Source organism: Acomys minous, assembly GCF_964271855.1.
Source record: "Acomys minous genome assembly, chromosome: 4".
NCBI classification, from domain to species: Eukaryota; Metazoa; Chordata; class Mammalia; order Rodentia; family Muridae; genus Acomys; species Acomys minous.
Window position 1 is genome coordinate 109,183,600 of NC_140486.1, and position 19,967 is coordinate 109,203,566.

Here is a 19,967-nt window from a genome sequence, read left to right on the forward strand (position 1 = left end):
CCAATGCTAGACTCGGACAGCCCAAGAAAGGCTATCACTGGTTCATCGCACAGCTAAACAGGTGCAAAGAGGGTAACACGGCTTCAAGGCACGCAACCCAGGAGCGTTATCTAAAGGCCACAGGAGAGGGGGGCGACAGAGAAGAGCCTGGAAAGGCCGCTGCTTCTAAAGCAAAGCCGCACAGAGCTCCATAAAGAAAATGTGTCATTCATTCATAAGGGGGAGTGAATAATGAAGAAAATTAGAGCACTGGCCTGGACGAATGAGGCAAAGCTCAGCTTTCTGCATTTGCTGCTTTCTCTGTGATCCCAAAATAGAGCCTCTAAATCAAGCCCCATTATGCGGGTGGGGTAATCACCGTGCCCTGTATAATTTTACAGTTGGCATCGCTTTCTACTCCTATTCAGACATTAATCTCTCACAGTTTAGCCGCCAGGGATTTACATATTTTACCAATTCAAATTGGGTGTACCTCACCTTTGTATTGATTCAGTATCCAAAACATATAGCCCTCTCTGGAAGGCAGGTCCTGTCCCCATTTTTATGAGATTGCAGGAACTCTATCCTCAAATTAGGATGGATTCATGATTTTAACCTTTCACTCATCTTAAGGACGTGTTGATGCCACCCCTAGTGGTCAGTCGGAACTTATAAGTGACTAAATCAGCAGCGCCCTAATCACACTTCAAAATGCTAAATATTCTGAAGAGGACCAGGAGGAAGGGGGGGGGGGGGAACGTGTTATCAGAATAATGGGAAATTTCAGTATTCTGAGCAAATGCTAATTTGTAGCAAGGACACGAAAGCCAGCAGGCCTTGGTACTACAGTCAAAAGCACATGGAAGAATGGAGCTGATGGGTAGTTCACCCATACTCTAAATAAAGTATAATTCAGGCCCCAAATAGAAGAACAGAAATCACAGTGATGTTCTTTGGTCACTTTTTAAAGATATTCTGCCCAGTTTTACATAACATTTTTAAATTTTAGCTTTCAAATGTTTTGCTCTTGCTTTTCACAGATAAACCCTAAACACAAAACAGCTTTTAAAAAAATAAATAGCAAGTTATCTGTACATAACTAGGAGTAATTAGAGTGAATAAAGAAAATGTTACTTAATTAAATTGTACCTTTATTTAAATATTTTTAATGCAAAGAGTTCTGCCTGTCTATTTAATTTGCCCTTTTTTATAAATACATATAGATTGGATAATCTCCCCAATCGAGGAGACAAATGTAAGACTAGACCATTTGACTTCAAGATTTAGCTTTTTAATATAGTTTATCAAACTATTGTTTCAAGAAATAAAGATCTATAGGATATTGACATTTACTTTCATGTTGCAAATCACGCATTTACACTAAATGTCTTACATGAAACCATTCAGGCTTCATTTAAAAAGCCTACACCTAAATATCCATAAGTTAAAAAGCCTGCCTGCATTTACTAAAGTCGGGGCTATTATTAACCTAACTGAAAATAGTTGTGTTCACACACCCAAATTAACTCACAGCTTGGACTGTAGAAGCATTTTTATTTCTTCAGCATCACAGATTTACTCATGAAAGTACATGGGAGGAACTCAAAACTATTCTACAAGCCCAACCAACAAGCCAGTGAAAGAACTCTAGTCAGGAAAAAGCTCCCTTCCTCAGGGTACTGACAGGTTGTATGTGCCTAGTTATGTAGGTGTACGTAAATACATGTATGTACATATATAAACATATACTTATACATGTACATATAGGTATATGTGCGCATGCATAGTAATTAAATTATGTTTGAAGTCCTGGGCCATACTTCCCTTATTCATAGCAGGGGAGAATACATTGCAAGTTTCCCAGGGGATGAATGAAACTGCAGGTAGAACTGAATGCTGGATAAACTGGTTTTCCTTTCAGATGCATACGTATCATGAAACCACACAGTAAGAGATTAAAAATCCTAACTAATGAATAAAGAATGATTATAACAAGAGGCTGCGATCATAAAAGACGCATAAATATGGTCTCTCTCCAAGTTCTCTGACTTTCTCTTTCTTCTGAAAGGAAACACCTTTGCCAGCACCACTACTGTTGGAGCTTGGGGACTGTGGCTGATAAACTTAGGGTATGGTAACATCAGCGCCGTCAAGCTGAAGATCAAGGTGGTCACAAAATGACTAATGCTCAAGTAGTGTATACTGTGTGCATACGTAAGACAAAAGGCCAGTTCACATTCCTGCACATCCTAGGAGTCCATCGTGGTGCCTCTTAGAATGAAACACAAATTGAAAACTTACCTTTTGGTCTTTTGTCAAATGTCTCAGGTGGTATCAATTACCAGCCTGACATGTTCTGGAGTCCGCTAGATCAACCTTCCTAATGTTGTGTCCCTTTAATACAGTTCCTCATCTTGTGGTGACCCAGGCCATAAAATTATTTTTGTTGCTCCTTCATAACTGTAATTTTGCTATTGTTACGAACCGCAATGTAAATGCCTATGCTTTCTGATGGCCTTTTATGGGTCGTGACCCAGAGGTTGAGAACCACTGACTTAGAGGCTAGCTTCCAGGCACACCTGTGAGAGATTAGCTAGCCCCTGCGTACATCTGTAAAGGATTATGTCAATTTATTGATAAGAAGAGACCCACCCTAGAGAGGGACCCACCGGCACCACTCTATAGGCTGAGGTCCTGGGCTGCAGGCAAAGGGGAGAAAGGCTTCTACTGACCCAGGGCTTTCCTCTGTAATTGACCACAATCTCCCTTTACCCTCAGGGTGAGATTTCTTTTCCTGAATAAGTATCAGTAGCAAAAGAAAGCACCCTCTAGTCCTAAGTCATTTCTGTGCCTTTCTAATCTATTTCTCTATGAGTAAAAGTTAGTTTTCTCAACTTCTAGCTGTGAGCAGTTCCTCTATTGCTAAGCAGGGGTGGCAAGCTATTATTCGAAAGGCATGTTGGGCCTGCAGGTTATATGCTATTTGATTCAAAGACTGCATTGTGATTATAATTTGAAGCTAATCAAAAACTGTTAGATATATAATTAAAATCTGCTTTCTACTCCTCTTTTAAAAAAAAAATCAGCAGATCTGCAGAATACTGTGCACTCCCTCAAGGCAATAATTAGCACTTGTGGGTTGTCTTTCGCCTCTCCTGACCCAGGGCTTTCCTCTGTAACTGACCACAATCTCCCCTTACCCTCAGGGCAAGATTTCTTTTCCTGAGTAAGTACCAGTGGCTTTTTAATAGTCATTTTATGCCTTCCTCAGTTCATGCCTTATCCATTCCTTGGATGACCCTTAAAAGCACTTGGATTTGCAATTTCTGATGTAAGAATGACAAACACCAGGAACACAGAATAAAACTTTTACCCTCTCGTAAAGAAAATTTCAAGCACAACTGAATTAAATTGGTATGTTTGAGTTATGAAAAATCTAATAGAGAGGATCTGAGCGGAAGATATAGAGAAGCAATAACACAAGCAGGCCAATCCTGCCATCCATCACTCAACAGAATACAGGAATATACACCTCAGACCCTCCTCTCAGCAACGAACTCATTTTCACTCCTGGTGGCGTATTTTGTTGGACTGAACAGAATGTCACTAGGTAGGCTCTGGGGCTTTGCTTCCACTTTCAAGTAACGTGGGTTAACAGGAATGAGAGCAATCTCCGCTTAAAGTTATGTGACAACTTTGAAAAACCATGAAACGACAATCTGTAAGGCACTGGCCCTCTTTCTGCCAAGGGAGGAAGCCGTCCCTCGGAGATACAGCGCAGTGAGACAGTTCACACTAATGGCCAGCTTGCCACCTTTATAGGCCACAGTGCAGGGAAGACAAGAATAGTCCAAAGGCCAGCACTCACCATCCTCCAGCTCAGAGAGAGATCATTCCAGAAGGCTTGCAGGAACCCTCTTGAATATTCAGATGAGAGCTGATCTGCATATGCATGAAAAGGAACTAACCCAGGCTGGAAAAGAACTGCTGGAAAGGATTAGAGCTTGCCCTTTCTGATAGTCACACTGGAGCCTGTACCAGCTGTGCTTTCACTCCAGTTAAGGCGGAAACTCAGGAACAGCCTGGTCATGGGTGCTGCACTCAAGGAGGATGGGATTGCACACTACCCTGCCGCTCCCTGCACATCTGCAGTGAACCTAGGCCCCCTATTCAGATCTAGCCAATGGGCTGCGCATTCTCCACGGTTGTGGGGGAGCGGGACTGCCTCTGAGATGAACTCTGGTGCTCCCTATTTGACCACTTCCCCTTGGTGGGGAGGCCTGGTGGCACTAGAGGAAGGGGAAGCAGGCTATCCTGATGAGACCTGATAATCTGTGATCATATGGTGGTGGTGGAGGACACCTTCTGTCACAGGTCTAGGGGAGGGGAATAGGGTGAGAGAGGGAGGGAGGGAGAACTGGAAGATACAAGTGAGGGGATAGCAATCAGGATTTAATCTGAATAAATTATTTTTTTAAGAAAGAGGATTCCAAAGAATCAACTTGTTTTCAGCTAATTTGTGAAATAAACAAAAATAGAAAGTTGAAGAATCAGAACACACACACACACACACACACACACACACACACACACACACACAACTCTTTAGCCAGCACCCAACAAAAATAACTCAAAATGTTTTACAGGTGATGAAAAGCCAATGGACATTCAAAATGGCAAGAAGGTAAAACTCATGGCGAGGAGATAAATCAAATAACCAAAATCTATGCAGAACCCACAGGATATGGTGAGCAGACAATGGTGTAAGTGACATGTTCCATATACTCAACCAAGTCCAACAGGTGGTAGCCAGTGCAATAAAGCAAGGAAAAGAAGTTAATAGGTTGCATATTAGAAAAGCAAAAATAAAACTATCTGTATTTCCAGTGAGTTACCTAAGACTTATACACAAGCCCATGTCAATAAAAACTACTACTTAAATCAGTGACTGAGCCTACCAAGGTTGAATGACGTAAGATCAATGTACAAAACTCACACAGTTTAGAAAACAAATCAGTGCTTAGTGTATATGCACATAAAGGAGTTCTGTTTTCAACAGCCAAATCTAAAAACTGCCCAAGTTTTCCTTATTAGATAAAAGATTTAAAAATATGTTTAAAGATTTTTAAATGCGACAAAAAAAATGAAAGGGAATAAAATATTGATATTCACTGCATCACGAATGACTCGTTAAACTCTGAGAATAGATAGTATGATCTCTTTATGGGAAACATATCTTTTTTTAAAAAAAAATATTTTGAGACAGGGTTTCTTTGTGTAGCCTTGGGTGTCCTGGACTTGCTTTGTGGACCAGGCTGATCTCGAACTCACAGAGGCCTGTCTCTGCCTTTCCAAGTGCTGGGATTACGGGAGTGAGCCACTGCGCCCAGCTCTTTTTAAAATATTTTTTATTTATTCACTTTACATCCTGGTTGCAGGCCCCTCCCCCCTCCCAGTCTCCTCCCACCCCACCTGGTTCTCTCCTCTGCCCCATTCTCCCCTTTCCTTCTCAGAGAACAAGAAGTGCCCCAGGTGTATCAACACACCCTGGCACACCAGACACCAAGAAAGTAAATAGCCCAATTTAAAAATGGAGTACAGAGCTAAACATAACTCTCAACAGAGGAATCTCGAATGGCCGAGAAATACTTAGAGGAATGCTCAACATCCTTAGTTATCACAGAAATGCAAATCAAAACAACCCTGACATTCCATCTTACACTCATCGCAATGGCTAAGATCAAAATCTCAAGGGACAGCACAGGCTGGTGAGGATGTGGAGAAAGGGGAACACTCCTCCACTGCTGGCGGGAGTGCAAACTTGTGGAATATATACACATGTATATATTAAAGTACAGGAAAGAACTGACAGCACATCAGTGATTGGATGGAACAATGAGAAAGGAAAGAGGGAGAGTGAGGATGCTGAAGAAAAGTGTATGGTAATGGTTTCATGAACGCATAAAAGTATCAAAACTTACCAAACTGTGTACTGAAGTGTAATAGTTTATTGTATGGCATATATACCCTAGCAAAGGTTTTCTCAGAGGAGAAAAGGTTTCAAATGGCTATTCAACCTCTTCTACCTGGTGTTCCATAAGACAGAAAAAAGGGAGGTGGTGATGAAAAAAAAAAAAAGACAGAAAAAAGTTTCTGGGTTGAACATATTGAGAGTCAAAGCCTGATCTCTTAAATGCCCAAGAGATACCCAACACAATCTGTGACCATGCAAGACCTTGATGTTTTGTAATGACTTTGTATTCTAACCCTTAAATGGATATAAAATTAATAGCCAATGTCTTGCCTCCTTGGATAAATGGCTGATATTTAAGGCTTGGACAAGAAAAGCATAAAATGAGATTGGAAGGTCATCAAGATGCCTCAGCAGGTAGAGAGACATGTGCTGTCAAAACTAATAAGTTGAGTTCTAGCCCCAGGATTCACATAGTAGGAGAGAACCAGTTCCTGCAAGCTTTCCTCTGACTACCACCATGGCAGTGTATGCACAGAACACACACACACACACACACACACACACACACACACACACACACACACACTCAAAATTAGAAAATCATTCTGAAAGATGAAGGTATTTTGTAAAATCATAAACCAAGTGTTAGGATAGAAAAGCATCTTCTAGTCAAGAGAAGAGAGTCTCATTCCAGCCTCAGTCGCTTTAGCTGAGGATTACTCAGGAGAAGGCAGACTCACCTTCAGCCATGCAAGAAACAGAGCAGATAAATTAGTTCCTCAATGACATGGCATGCTCTTCCTTTAAAGAACGTTTTCTTATAGCACAGTAACTTACAGCCTGCGGCCATGTATGGCCACCACTCCTCTGCCTTATTCGGAAAAACATAAGTTCTCCTTTTCTTCCTTCTCTTTCATAAGCACGCTCACCTTAACTTCTCTGCCTTTCCCCTGCAACTTTTAGTTGCTCCTGACTCTGTGGATAAAGCCTCTGGCCCCGCCCTCTGGCTGCATGTCTGCCAGCCACGGCTCTGCCCTCCATGGCCTTCCATGCCACGGTTTGTTCCTGTCTCTCCTCTATTTTTCTCCTCCAAGTAGCTGCAGGAAGTTTACAGCTTTCCTGGCTTCATTGTTTTCTTTGAAAACATGGTAGAAATGTGTTTGCACCTCCGCTGGCATCCATTCTTAGATTCTTTTAGTAGTGAGACCAAGCGCGTCCAAAGGACACCCCGATTTCCTCTGTATCAGATGGCGGCCATTTAGGAATTCCAAAATTCAAGTAACAAAAGTACTGATAAAAAGATGAACAAATTGTAAATGAGCCCTGGAAGTTAGCTGCAGCATCTCTCATTGGCTAGCACTGGGGGGGATTCAAGCAGCAATAAAAATAATTAATAAGATATAATAAATATCAATGTATAATACTCATTTAAATAATACTGGTCTGGTGGCAAACAAAGCTCTGGGGAGGAGACAGGAAAGAAAGTAGAAAGGAAGAGAAAGAAGGCGGGCGAGAGGAAGGAAGGAAGTCTGTCCTCGAAGAGAATCTATAAATATACATGAAACAAGAAGTCTAAAATCATCATTTAGAAAAACTCACAATTTTCAGACATAAGTCATTAGTGAACCAAATCGGACAAAATCCATGATCTTTCTATTGTCTTTAAAAAGCTACCCAGATGGACCTACAAAGACAACTACAGAACATGGAAGACATTACCTATTAGTGGCCATAGCAACCACCTCCACAATGAGGCATTCTAACATGATTTTCATCTTGATGTAAAACCCTGAGGAGGGCACAGCACCATTTCAGAAGTATCCTCATCAAAATGAATAACCCAAACTTAACCTTTATAAACAGTCATAAGCCTAAATCAGAAGTACTATAAATAATAACAGATAGATTGTTGAAAATGTTAAAAATCATGAAGAAAGAGAATTTAAGCAAAGTTATTCCACAATGGGGCTACAAAACCTCTACTAGATGCCACAGGCTAATAAAAAATCAAAACACCCAGAACCAAGAATGGGTTATTTTTTTTGTAGTGGTTGGCCAGGGTGACCTCTAAACATTATGGGCTATTTTCAATGTACTTGGTTACCCTATAGAACTTGACAGAAAGACCTTAGATCTGAATACACCACATACTTAAGCCACAGACATGAAGAAATCAAGTTAGTATTCACCTGGAAACTTCATGCCTACTGAACTACCTTTCATACCTCTGGAAGGTGCTATGCACACTATTGGAGAGGAAAAGTAATCATCAAGTGTATGCATCTGTGAACTCCATGAGTGACAACAGTGCCTGAAACGACATGCCTGCTGGTGTATCAGTGGCACAAATGTCATGAAAGACACTACTTACTTTCTCAATGGATTTTAGGCCTCCATAAAATGAAATTCATATATGTTACCATTATTAGGTCTAAGAACCTATGGCTAGCCTTGACATAGGCCTTAAGTAGCAACCTATTACTATTATTCTGCTAAAGGGACATGGTATTAAACTGATTTCTCATAACTTATTGTTATAGTCATAAACTAGTGCATCTAAAACCCTCATAAAAATTTCTTAATAGAATAGATGGTGATGAATAATACTTCTATGTGTCTAAAGTTGTAATTTCATTGATTGTATGGCTTTTTCTTGTTAATAAGATGAAGGCAATACTTTGTCTATCTTTCTATGTCCTCAGCAGAAGCCAGTAGTAAAACTCTTATTTTTAGTAAGTTAAAAAATAAAGCACATCAAAGAATTTTTGAAGCATATACATTAAATGTCCTGAAATGCACATCAGCATTACATATCAATCCCTCTAAATCTTGACTTTTTCCAACTAGATACTTACATTTCTCTGGATGCCAACCCATATATAGTGGGTTAGCAACCCTCCCTCCTCTACCACTGTTTTCTCATAGACATTAGCCTTACCTTCTTCACAAGTCAACATGGGAACAGAGACCTACAACCCTCTCGGGGAATTACATATTATGAAGAAGCACTTTCCAGGTGGCTGAATAACTTCTTCATTCCAGAAGAAAAAAATAAATCCAGGGAAGTGAGGTGCCAACTCTGAGGTCATCCATGGCTGAGAACTGCAAAGCTAGCCTGTCCTACAGTGCACATAACCGATGGCTGCCTGGGTTCTTATCAGTGTGCCCTCCTAAGTCTCTTCTGCTACCTCTGTCTAAAGAAGATAAAAAAAAGCTGCCACTTCATCTTTTAGAACTGCCTAGCAGACATGGTTTTGTAATGTTAATGTAATCATACTATAAATTAAGAAGGCATTAGACCCCACCCCCGAAAAGCTAGCTTTATTATGCCTCAAAGTATTAGACTGTGGTTAGGTTGTGTAGACTTCTCTGAGACATTCCTGCCTTCTCATAAAACATATTTTCTAGAAAATTAAGGTGTATGTGTATTACCTCATATTAACTGTCAGATACAATACAAGTATTATATCTTTTATATTTCCAGTAATACTCAAATAAAAGCAGAGCAGATACATTTTCAAGCCTGATGATGTCAAAGCCCAGAGTTTCCTAACATCCTGATACTTTTCTCCCCATGGTGCCTATTGTAGTAGCTGGCACACATACATGCACATGCACACACATATACACACACACATCACATGCATATACAGAGGTACACACATACACACACACACACACACACACACGCAGACAGACACAGAGAGACTCACAGGAACACATCTACATGCAGACACACCCATACACTTAGACACATGCACACATATAGACACACGCACACACAGACATACGCACAAATCTTTACCATTCTCATTCTGAATAACCACGCACTTATGTCTCAAAACACAGATGCAAATATACTGATATGATCTATTCCTAGTTGGACTGCTGGTAGGTTCCTCCCCCCCTTTTTTTGTTAATTTGCATTTTCTATCACTTAAAGTAGCCAGTGCGCACGGACTTCAAGCAAAGTGCCATGTAAGTTATTTGTAACAATGGCAGCTGAGGCACAGATGAAGAAGATCCCACCCACATCATTCTCTGATAGAGGCGGAGTTTCATAAAACAAAAGGCTACCTTTGAAGCCCCAGTCCAAGCAAGGGGACAGGAAGAAAGGACACGGACACGGTGTACTTATCTTCCTCTGAAAGAGTGGGGACTTAGGGTAGGGGGTCAGGCCAAATCATTTTTCAAAATAAATGAAAAGGATACAAAATAATGTAAGCTTCAGAAATCAGACCAAATATTATAAGCTTAGGCTCCCAAACACCTTCTCACGTCTTCCCCGAAGGATTTCATTTTGGTCCCCAAGATCAGTCTGAAAGGAACCCCTCAAGATCAGAAAGGCTTTGCCTCATCGTCACTGTGAGCCTGCTGCTCATCAGGACACAGCACGTGCCCACAAGGGCGACAAACACGAGCACACTTCCATTCGTACCCTTTTCAGGTTTTTCCCACTCCGTTTGTGCTAGACGAGACCTGTGTACAAGGCGATGCAGGAATGAGCGTTGTTCTGGCAGTTTGGAGAGGAACTAAAAATAATTTTGGCCTTGGGCTTCAAGCGGTCAGGAAGGTAACAGGCCCAGAGCTTTGGCAAGCCAGAGTTCACTCTGACAGGGACTCAACAGAGGGCACAGTGCTGCAAAGTCATCTATAGAGGATTTAATTGCCAGACCTGATGCCTTTAGGGGAGTTTTCTTTTTTAAAAGGAAAAGTTACCCACATTTCCAGAAACAGCAACTCTACTTTCTTGCTGACAGTCTCAAACCATCACATTTACTAGGCGTCTCTGCATTCTCTCACCTTGTGGCCCAAGCAGACCCAGCTTCCTCTTTATCTTGTAGCTAGACTTTAAGCGTACAACATACTTAGTATTTTGGCTAGAACACCCTACATATCTGTTTACACACTGGCTCTTTTTCATCTCATCTGTCCTTAACAATATAGCTCATGATCATCGCCAGATGAATGTTTAATAAGGAACTGAATAAACACATGATTCGGGAAAAGTGCGGTCAGAATGTTAAAACACTCTCTCCAAGCAAACAACACCCAAGTCATGCGATTCTCCTCCCATTTCTTTGTTGCTTGGCTCCATCCTAGAAACCACCTTGACAATGCATTTGGTCCAAACTTAACAACCAAATACACAAACTCACTGGGATGGTGCTGAGTCCTCTGTCCTACGGGGGACTACAAGCAATGGCCACAACGCACTTAAGTCCACTGAAACCTCCCAAATACCCTCTGACAAGGCAGGCTCTGGCATGGTACACGCAAGCATGCAGGAGGTGCAGGCTGCCTTGGAGCTGGTCTCTCTTAACTGTAGTGACCGGACCAGCCCCCTTTGTGTCAGCCAAGAGTTCAAACTGCAGCAGTGCGAGCGAGGAAGGGTGCACCATCTAAGGACGGAGCCCTTAGCCTTGCTGCCAGTGGAGTGAGTGTAGGCCATGCAGGGACAACTCCAAACACACACCCCTCCCTCTCTCCCTCCTCCCAGTCCCGCCCTCATGCCCCTCTCTCCCAATTACCTCCTCTCCTTTTCCTCAGAAAAGGGAAGGTTCTCAGGGGTGTCAACCCATGTAGGCACAGCAAGTCCCAGCAGGACTAAGTGAATCCTCTCCAGCTGAGGCCTGACAAGACAGCCCAGCTCAGGGAAAGGGATCCAGAGGCAGGCAACAGAATCTGAGACAGTGACCGCTCCCGTTGTTAGGGACCCACATGTTGACTACGATGCACATCAGCTACCTATGTGTAGAGGGTCTAGGTGTAATCCAGGCATGCTCTTGGGTTGGTGGTTCAGTCTCTGAGGCCCCATGGGTCCAGGTCAGTTGACCCTGTAGGTCTTCTTAACTCCTCCGCTCCATCTATCCTTCCCCCTACTCTTCCACAAAACTCCCTGAGGTCAGCCTATTGCTTGGCTCTGGGTCTCTGCATGTATTTCCACCAGCTGTACTTCCAGTGGAGGGAGGAGACCAACACCCATAAAAACCTTAGACCCAAAATTTGACTTGCCTATAAGAAGTGGAGGGGAAAAGATGAAGCAGAGATTGAGGGACTGGCAAACCAGTGATGGCCCAACTTGAGACCCATGGGAGAGAGCTGATCCCTGACGCTGCTAATGATACTCTGCTATAATTGCAGACAGGAACCTAGCATAACTGTCTTCCAGCAGCTGATGGAAACAGATGCATCTGGAATTCTAAAACATACGCCAAAGGCAGTGGGCACAGTCCCTCTCATAACAGGAAGGGTGGGGGGCGGGCTAGAGCCTCGGAGGTTACATGCTCACCTAAGCAAAGACAGTTCATTTGGCACCATCCCTCAATATTACCTGATTTCACGTCTCATGAATCTAACTAAACCTAATTATTTAAGACTAGACACCGGTGGAATTAAGTGGGCCTGGGAGGTGTGAACTTGGTGGGCATGAACTCAAGGCTACATAGTCACAAAAAAATCAAAGTGGCTCAATAAGCACCTCAGGCTGCCAACAGCAGCTTTGCTTGGTGGCTACTTGGTTTGTTACGTTATGAGGTTATAAAGGCTAAGGGTACCTCACACACGGTCAGGGTTCGTTACCAGCCCCCTTGTCTCCTTTGAATTGACACAATAAAAAAAATACACCTCTTAAATTCCCACACTGGGTTATTAAACTAAATTCATTGATTTGGTTATTTACCGCATCAGCCACTCTTTGAGGCGTGTGAAGCTGAACGCGACAGTCATGCTTCCTGTTTTCTCGAAGCAGAACTTCAACCAGTCACACCGACACTGAGAGGCATTCCTTTTCAAACACAGGTCATCCACTCTCTTTTCTCAGAGTATTTTAATCATGAAGCACAAAAGCATAGGAGGAGGGTATAGATCCCCACCTCAGCTGCCAGGTCCTTTGGATTGTTTAGCTCCGAGTTAGGGAGGGGTGAATTTTTGTTTACTTGTTTATTGTTTCCTTTTTAAATGTCTGAGTCCTTTCCTAAGGATCACTCCCCACCCCCACCCCCACCCCCTTGCATCCCTATGGCAGCTGGCATAACAGCTCCCCTTTCACTGGTTTCTTTCCCGGTGCACCAAGGCTTCCTATACTGAAAAAGCACCTATTTGTACTCAACCCCTTATCTCAAAGACTACCTAAGGGAGACCGCCCCAGACTAAGACAAAGCCCACTGTCCTTCCATTTTAATTCAGGCTACCAAATGTTGATTGTGGGCATTTTGTAAATATGTGGCACACAGCCCCAGTATCTCACTGCCAAGTAAGGTAGGAAGGGAAGCAGGCTTCTTAGAACCAGCTGAAAGATGCGGTGGAAGGTAAATGAAAGAGCTGCAGGTGTAAAAGGGGGAGAGGGGATGACATTTAACTCCTGGGGTCGAGTTGGAATCCCTAAGGAAGAGTCAAAAGATCCCGTCTTCAAAATGATGCTCACTGTTCCTCAAGCCATCCTACATTACTTGTCCCTTCAACGGAGCCTCCAGGCATGCTTTTCTCCCCAGACACCTCCCCACCACCTGTGAAACTGAACTGCCGCGTTTATGCTTTACATATGCTTTTCTTCTATGCTACAAATATTTCCACTATAAATCCTAAAATGCCTCTCATCTTTAACCAAGAACTGAAATTTATACCCATTGAAAGTGCGTTAAATGATAACAAAAGAGCAATACATGTTCAGGAACACTGTGAGAAGTACCAGTGGGTACTAAAATAAACAACGTACATAGGCAAGAGGGACAAGGTCAACTTTGTTGTGACTTATTTGAGGTGTCTAGCTCCCTGTTAGGGTTCTGCCCCAGTCCGCCTAGCAACCTGTGACGTCATTGCCTACCTGTCACTAGGCATGGCCCTAGCCAGGATTATAAAAGGACAAACCTACCTACTTCTTTCTCTCTTGTTTTTCTTTTCCCTCTCTTACTCGTGTTTCTCTCTTCCTCTCTTCCCTTCTCTCTCTCTCTTACTCTTGTTTCTCTCTCTCTCTTCTCTGTCTCTTTCTCTCTCTCTAGGGTACCCCCTTTCCCTTCTCTCCCCATGCTCATATAATAAACTTCTCTATATAATACCTGTTGTGTGGCACATATTTCATATTATATTTCATATTATCAGTCATATTATGTCTCAAATTTCATTGTATTTAAAAGTCTCTCCCAGTGCAATGAGTAAACTGGAAATTTAGCTGCCAAGTTATGATGAAGCCCAAATAGGCCCTAAAACAGGCAAATGTAAGGATTTATCAAGACAGCCCATCTCAGGTCCTCACCAGCATCAGCACCAATTCACAGCCACAGAGAGCCATTTTGAAAGATGGCTATTCCTCTTAACCACCTCGAGCTCTTGAAGCGGCCATCTTGAAACAGACCACAGATGCCAACCCAAGTGCTCCGGCTGCCCCCTGAAGCCCTGCCCAAACTCAAGACTTCTGGCAATAATAAAGGATGGCTGACCTAAGTAACCAATTTTGAGATTGATTTGAAACACACCAAGGAAATTTTAAAAAACAAAACAAAACAAAACAAAAACCCAGAACATGTTTATAGACATTACTCACAGCTAGCCAACCCACACAGTAGGCCCATTACATCTTTACTCCCCGGTGTCAGGCAGGTTCTGGTCACTGATTTTCATCTGCTCATCGCCTGAAGCTTAAGCAGACCTGAAGTAAACAAGGAGTTGGCTCTTACGTGACCAAATCACTAATTGGGAGAGAAAGGCTCTTTTTTCTTTCTTTGTCAAATATAATTTTTAAAACAAAGTTCCTCTTGTTAATGGTCCAATTAACTTGTAAATAAAACCATCCCAGATCTCCATAAACAAGAATACTGTATTTCCAGGAAACAGGGAAAAAAAATGATAAATACCTCCACAAAATAGGCAACTTTTAAAAAGTGGACCAAGAAGAGTACTTTAGAATCCAAGGGAGTGAATATACAGGGTGGGCGAACAGGCTCAGCTCTACCCAAGCATCATGACATGAGAGGAAGCAGAAATAAGTGATTCTCACAAACGCCTGTCCTGGGCCACATAGATCCTTTCTTGAACAGCACTGGTCTTAAACAAAGTTATTTTTTGCTCTAAAACACGTAAGACTCTCGTTCATTATGGCTTCCACCCTTCACATGCAGTTCCATACTGCATGGGAGCACAGCCCACACATCTGTGATGTAGAGCCTTTAGAATGAATTATTTTTATGACACTAGTGGAGTTTGCTCCACTTGCAGCTACAAAGCTGGCTATAGGGAAGCTGGGTACAGCTTCTCCCATAAAGTCGCCTACGGATTGCACGAGAGGGAGAGCCAGGGGAATTCTGTGACTTGTTAAGAGGGATTTCGGCATCCCTATGCCTCCTGCCTTCCATCTTCCGCTTCAAATCCAACTCCAGTCCCCTGAATTTATTCCAAATAGTAACATCTTTCAAAACAACAAATTGAAAACAGGTGCATAGTTAGCATGTAAATTTAAAACAACTTTTACGTTTCCTTAGTTGCATCCAACATGCTCATAAAAATCTGGATTTCTGCACTTTAACCCCAAGTTCCCACAAACTTAAAAAAAAAAAAAGTAAAAGAAAGAAAGAAAAGAACCAATTAGCAAATTAAATTACAAACAAGAGAGATAAAGAAACTTGACTTCCCACCAGCAAATGGACTTAGTAAACAAACCTTACTCCGCAAGCAAGTCAACATTAATTGGTTCCATTTGGCTCAGGTCAGTCACACACCCGGCTGGTTTTGCCTTGGAGGCATATGATTTTCAATTCCTGAATCCAACATGCCTTCCCAGTGCAGCCTTCGTTATATGCTATTTCAATTAGATATCCAAGTCCCCACATTCAAAAGCCTACATTCTGGAAAGTCTCACAAACTCTTGTTAACACTAAGAATGCCAACAACCCTTAATAGTACAAATGCTGCCTGTAGATTAATTAGGCTTTATTTCAGCCATTCTGGGTGGATGTCTACAGGCTTTGTGTCTTCTACAGGCCTTGTGTCGTCCGTGGCTATTTATATTTTAGTCAGGCTTACAATGAAGAAAAGAAAGACACCACATAAGCCTTACACACACTAATATTTAATTTATATGGTCTTTTTATGGGTTTTTCTTTCCTCTTTGACTAGGCAATTAACAAAAGATATCAACTACGGGCTGGAAAGAACCCATAGGTAGCTTGTCTACGAATATCTTTATTTCTGATGAGACACCTCTAAATCCAGGCCCATTTCTTATTAGATGTATGACCCTGGGAGCCTATTGAACCCTTCAAACCTCGTTTGCCATCTATAGACAGGGGTGACACAGTATTAGCCCACCATGGTGCTACATAAGCCTGGACCAATGCAATCCAGAAAGCACATATCCTGTCTTAGACTTAGCAGAGACCAGTGGGCAGAGAACCTCAAAAAAAGCATTAAAGAGTTCTATAGTCAAGCATTTTCTGCAATTTTTTTTTTCATTTTTCAAGATAGGGTTTCTCTGTGTAGCCCTGGCTGTCCTGGGCTCTGTAACTCACAGAGGTCTGCCTGCCTCTGCCTCCCAAAGTGCTGGGTTTACAGACATTCCCCACCAGGCATGGCTTTCATCAATAATTTTTAAAGAAAAATATTTGGATAATAATGTTTTTGTTAGTGGAATTTTCTTGTCTCCCCACCTTTAATCTTTATTGGAGAGCTTTGTGAATTACTCTAGCTCTATTCAAATTCTGTCCTGAATCCTATGATTCTTTACTAAGCCACTATATATATTTAAAAAAATAGGCTGATCATGTATGTATATTTCTTAATTGAGTTCAGTAAGATGTATTTTATTAGATATAAGGGCATCTAACCTTCTCAAATTGAGACTGAATTTTATTATTTCAGTGTCAAATGCTAGGGACCGGCTGGGAATAAGCCTGCTCACCTTCAAGGAGTTCAGAGAAAGGATGTGTGTGATCTAAAGAGACAGAGGGAGGTAAGGAGGAAAAGGTTCAGAAGGAGCCACATCCAGTAAGCACGAGCCAGGAGTGAGCGGGGACACACAAATGCGCTAATCAGGAAGAAGCCAAGCTGACCTCAGAGTGGAACTCTGTCTGATTTCACAGAGACAATGGTGCCAACCTGGAACCAGACCCTCTCTGAAAAGGTCAGATGTGAAAACACGGTCCAAAGACATTGAGTGTCCACCCTGTGACCACTGGCTCTCTCACTCTCCTCACCCCTCTGCTTCGGGTGTGTCCAGGAATGAAGAAAACTCTCATTTCCCTCTAGGTGCTAAGACCCAGCAAATCTTGCCACCCATGATCCAGTGCTGTCTCTCCCCAGACTGAGTTGCTGCACCTCACTTGCATGCACACAACAAAAGTATGTGTGCCCTGGGGTTCCCCTAAGCCAGGAAAAAAAGAAACAAGCAAACAGACGACAACAACAACAACAACAACAACAACAACAAAACAAAAAACAAAAAAACTGGCCACTGAGTAACATGATCCTTTTCAAAAGAGCCTGCAGACCAGGAGCTAAAAATGCTTCTTACCAGCCCGACTGCATGATCAGAAAACAGAGCCCACTTACTCTGACCCTGCTAAGACATTAGCAGACACCCTGATGTTTATTACAGCCCAGATTGTTCAAAACTAAATGATGAGGAGAAATACCAACAAGAAAGTGAGAAGCTGATGCGACTGCCAGAGGCTCAAATGGAAGTTTTTATACCATTAATAAAGACATGATAACATCTTTCAGAGAATATGGAACTCTTCTCACTGCTAACTTATTAGATTGTATCCCTTTAATACTATGTTGTAATAACACTCAATCATGCAAAATCCCAAGTTCTTCTCTCTCTCTCTCTCTCTCTCTCTCTCTCTCTCTCTCTCTCTCTCTCTCTCTCTCCTCTCTTAAAAGCAAAGGTAGCCAGCTAGGTACAAGGTAAAAGGCAGGTGTTATCTCACTGAGTGAGAACATATCCTGCTGAGCCAATTTACCCTAAGGCAGCTGCAGGCGTGCCTGTCATTTGTTTTTTCTGGATTTGGTCCCAATCTAAGCAACCCAGGAGGCTGGATTCTCCATGGTCACAAGGTCCTTCGCTGAGAAACAACTCAATCTAGCCAGTGTCATTTCATCATCCTTTTTCTGCTCAGCAGAGCCTCTCAAGGGTTCCACTCTGAGCCAGCATCACCCAAAACCTGCGCCAAACACACACGCCCTGTCAACAGGACTGGCTGAGTATTCAGCCCTGACAAACTCAATGCCTACAACCACATGCACTTTGCGAAGAGACTCCTAACCAGGCGTCCCTTTCCTCTCTTAAACTTCTGCTTCATCAGTTGTTGTAAAATCTTCAAAGGGTCTCGTTGCGTGCCAGTGTGCCAACATGACCGGTATCTACCAGGATGTAGCTTAGAGGACTGAATTTCATCCAACATAATTTCAGTGTTACAGACATCTGTTTGCTCGAAAGTCAGAAACCACGTGAAGTGCCTAATCTATGTGCATACAGATGGCAATAGGTACATAACTATTGCCTCTTTAAGTTTGTGCTAGCGTTATGCTTGCGTTGTGACAGAAGGAAGCCTTTGGAAGAGGAGTCTCAAAGGCGGAACAGAAAAGTATTCCAAACATGGTGGTTCTGAAGATATGTATTTCAACTTAGCCTTATCACCTAGAGTTATGACTAGTTTTATGTCAACCTGACACAAGCGGGGAGTCATCTGGCAGGAGAGGATCTCGATTGAGAAAATGCCTCCATAAGGTCCGGCTGTACACAAGCCAGTAGGGCATTTTCTTAATTAGTGATGGGTGTGAGAAGGCCCAGTCCACTGTGTGCAGTACTGCCCCTCGGCAGGTACTCCAGACTTCTATAAGAAAGCAAGCATGGAAAGTCACGAGGGACACACCGTAACCTCAGCATCAGCTCCTGCCTCCAGGTTCCTGCCCTGCTTGGTATTCTGCCCTAACTGCTTTCAGTGATGAACTGGGATATGGAAGAGCAAGAGAAATAAAACTCTTCTCTCCCCAAACTACCTCTGGTCATGGTGATTAGTCACACAACAGAAACCCTGACTAAGACACCCAGAAACTTATTAACAATGCAAGCCCTGCACACAGCCTCAGATCTGTTGAATCTATCTCACGCACAGAGTCACACACTTGGCCTCCTAGAAAGCTGAGGCAGTGCTTTCTAAACTGCTTGAGACTCACAGGAAGATTTGTTACTGGGGAACCCTGAGCAAGGCCTTCAAGGTCAGCTGACATAAGACATGTAAACAGAAGATGCTGGAAAGAGGAAACAAACATGTCTTGGAGAAGCAGTGAGAAGTCCAGTTTTGGACAAAAACAGACAATACCAAGAAGTGAACCACAGAAGTAAATATTTTTTAAAAAATAGATATGAATCAATCAAGAGATCCTTGACATATTACATAGACCTTTAGAAGCCAATAAGCATTTGAGGTAAGGGTATGACAAGATTAATCTATCTATTATCAATATATTTTTAAAATCAGCTCTTCCACCTTGTGAAAAGCAAGGTGACAGTGAAGGGAGGAAGTCACTCTGGTGTCATTTCTCTGGATGTTTCTCCAAGGCATCACCACTGAGCATAAAGTGGCTCAAATCCCTTCTGTATCCTTGGCATGCAAATTACGTATTTAAAGTTGTGGACCACCGAACTGCAACAGAACAGCTCAGACATGACACTCTGCTTTATTTCTCTCTGTAGACATTACCAGAAATGCCCGTAACCCGAGTGATGAAGACCTAAGAAATACAGAGAGCCTTGAAAATATACACCCATTACATTTTGCAAAGAAAGTCGATTACCCCCTGAATTCACCTAGAGAAAGAAAGCTTGAATGACACAGCTGAAGAAGGAAAGAGAGACTTTACATACACGCTGCTAAGTGAAGGAGCTAATCTGAGTGAGCTGCCTCCTGCAAAGATTCCAACTCTGTGACATGCTGGAAAAGTGAAAGCTATAGAAACAAAGTAGACCGGTGGTTGTCAGAGAGAGAGAGAGGGAGAGAGGCATGAATGAGCAAAGAAT

At 42.4% G+C, this 19,967-nt stretch overlaps 1 protein-coding gene across 4 annotated transcripts in view; it reads right to left on the minus strand.

Moving 5' to 3' along the window:
* PID1 (phosphotyrosine interaction domain containing 1) overlaps nucleotides 1-19,967 on the minus strand; it is a 213,800-nt gene that overhangs the window by 110,968 nt on the left and 82,865 nt on the right. The window contains exon 2 of one of the 4 annotated variants that reach the window (XM_084778383.1): nucleotides 14,496-14,600. The exons of the other annotated variants lie outside the window; for them this stretch is intronic. The gene's annotated coding sequence lies outside the window, so the exon portion shown is untranslated. The remainder of the gene's footprint in view (nucleotides 1-14,495; nucleotides 14,601-19,967) is intronic. 4 annotated transcript variants of the gene reach the window in all.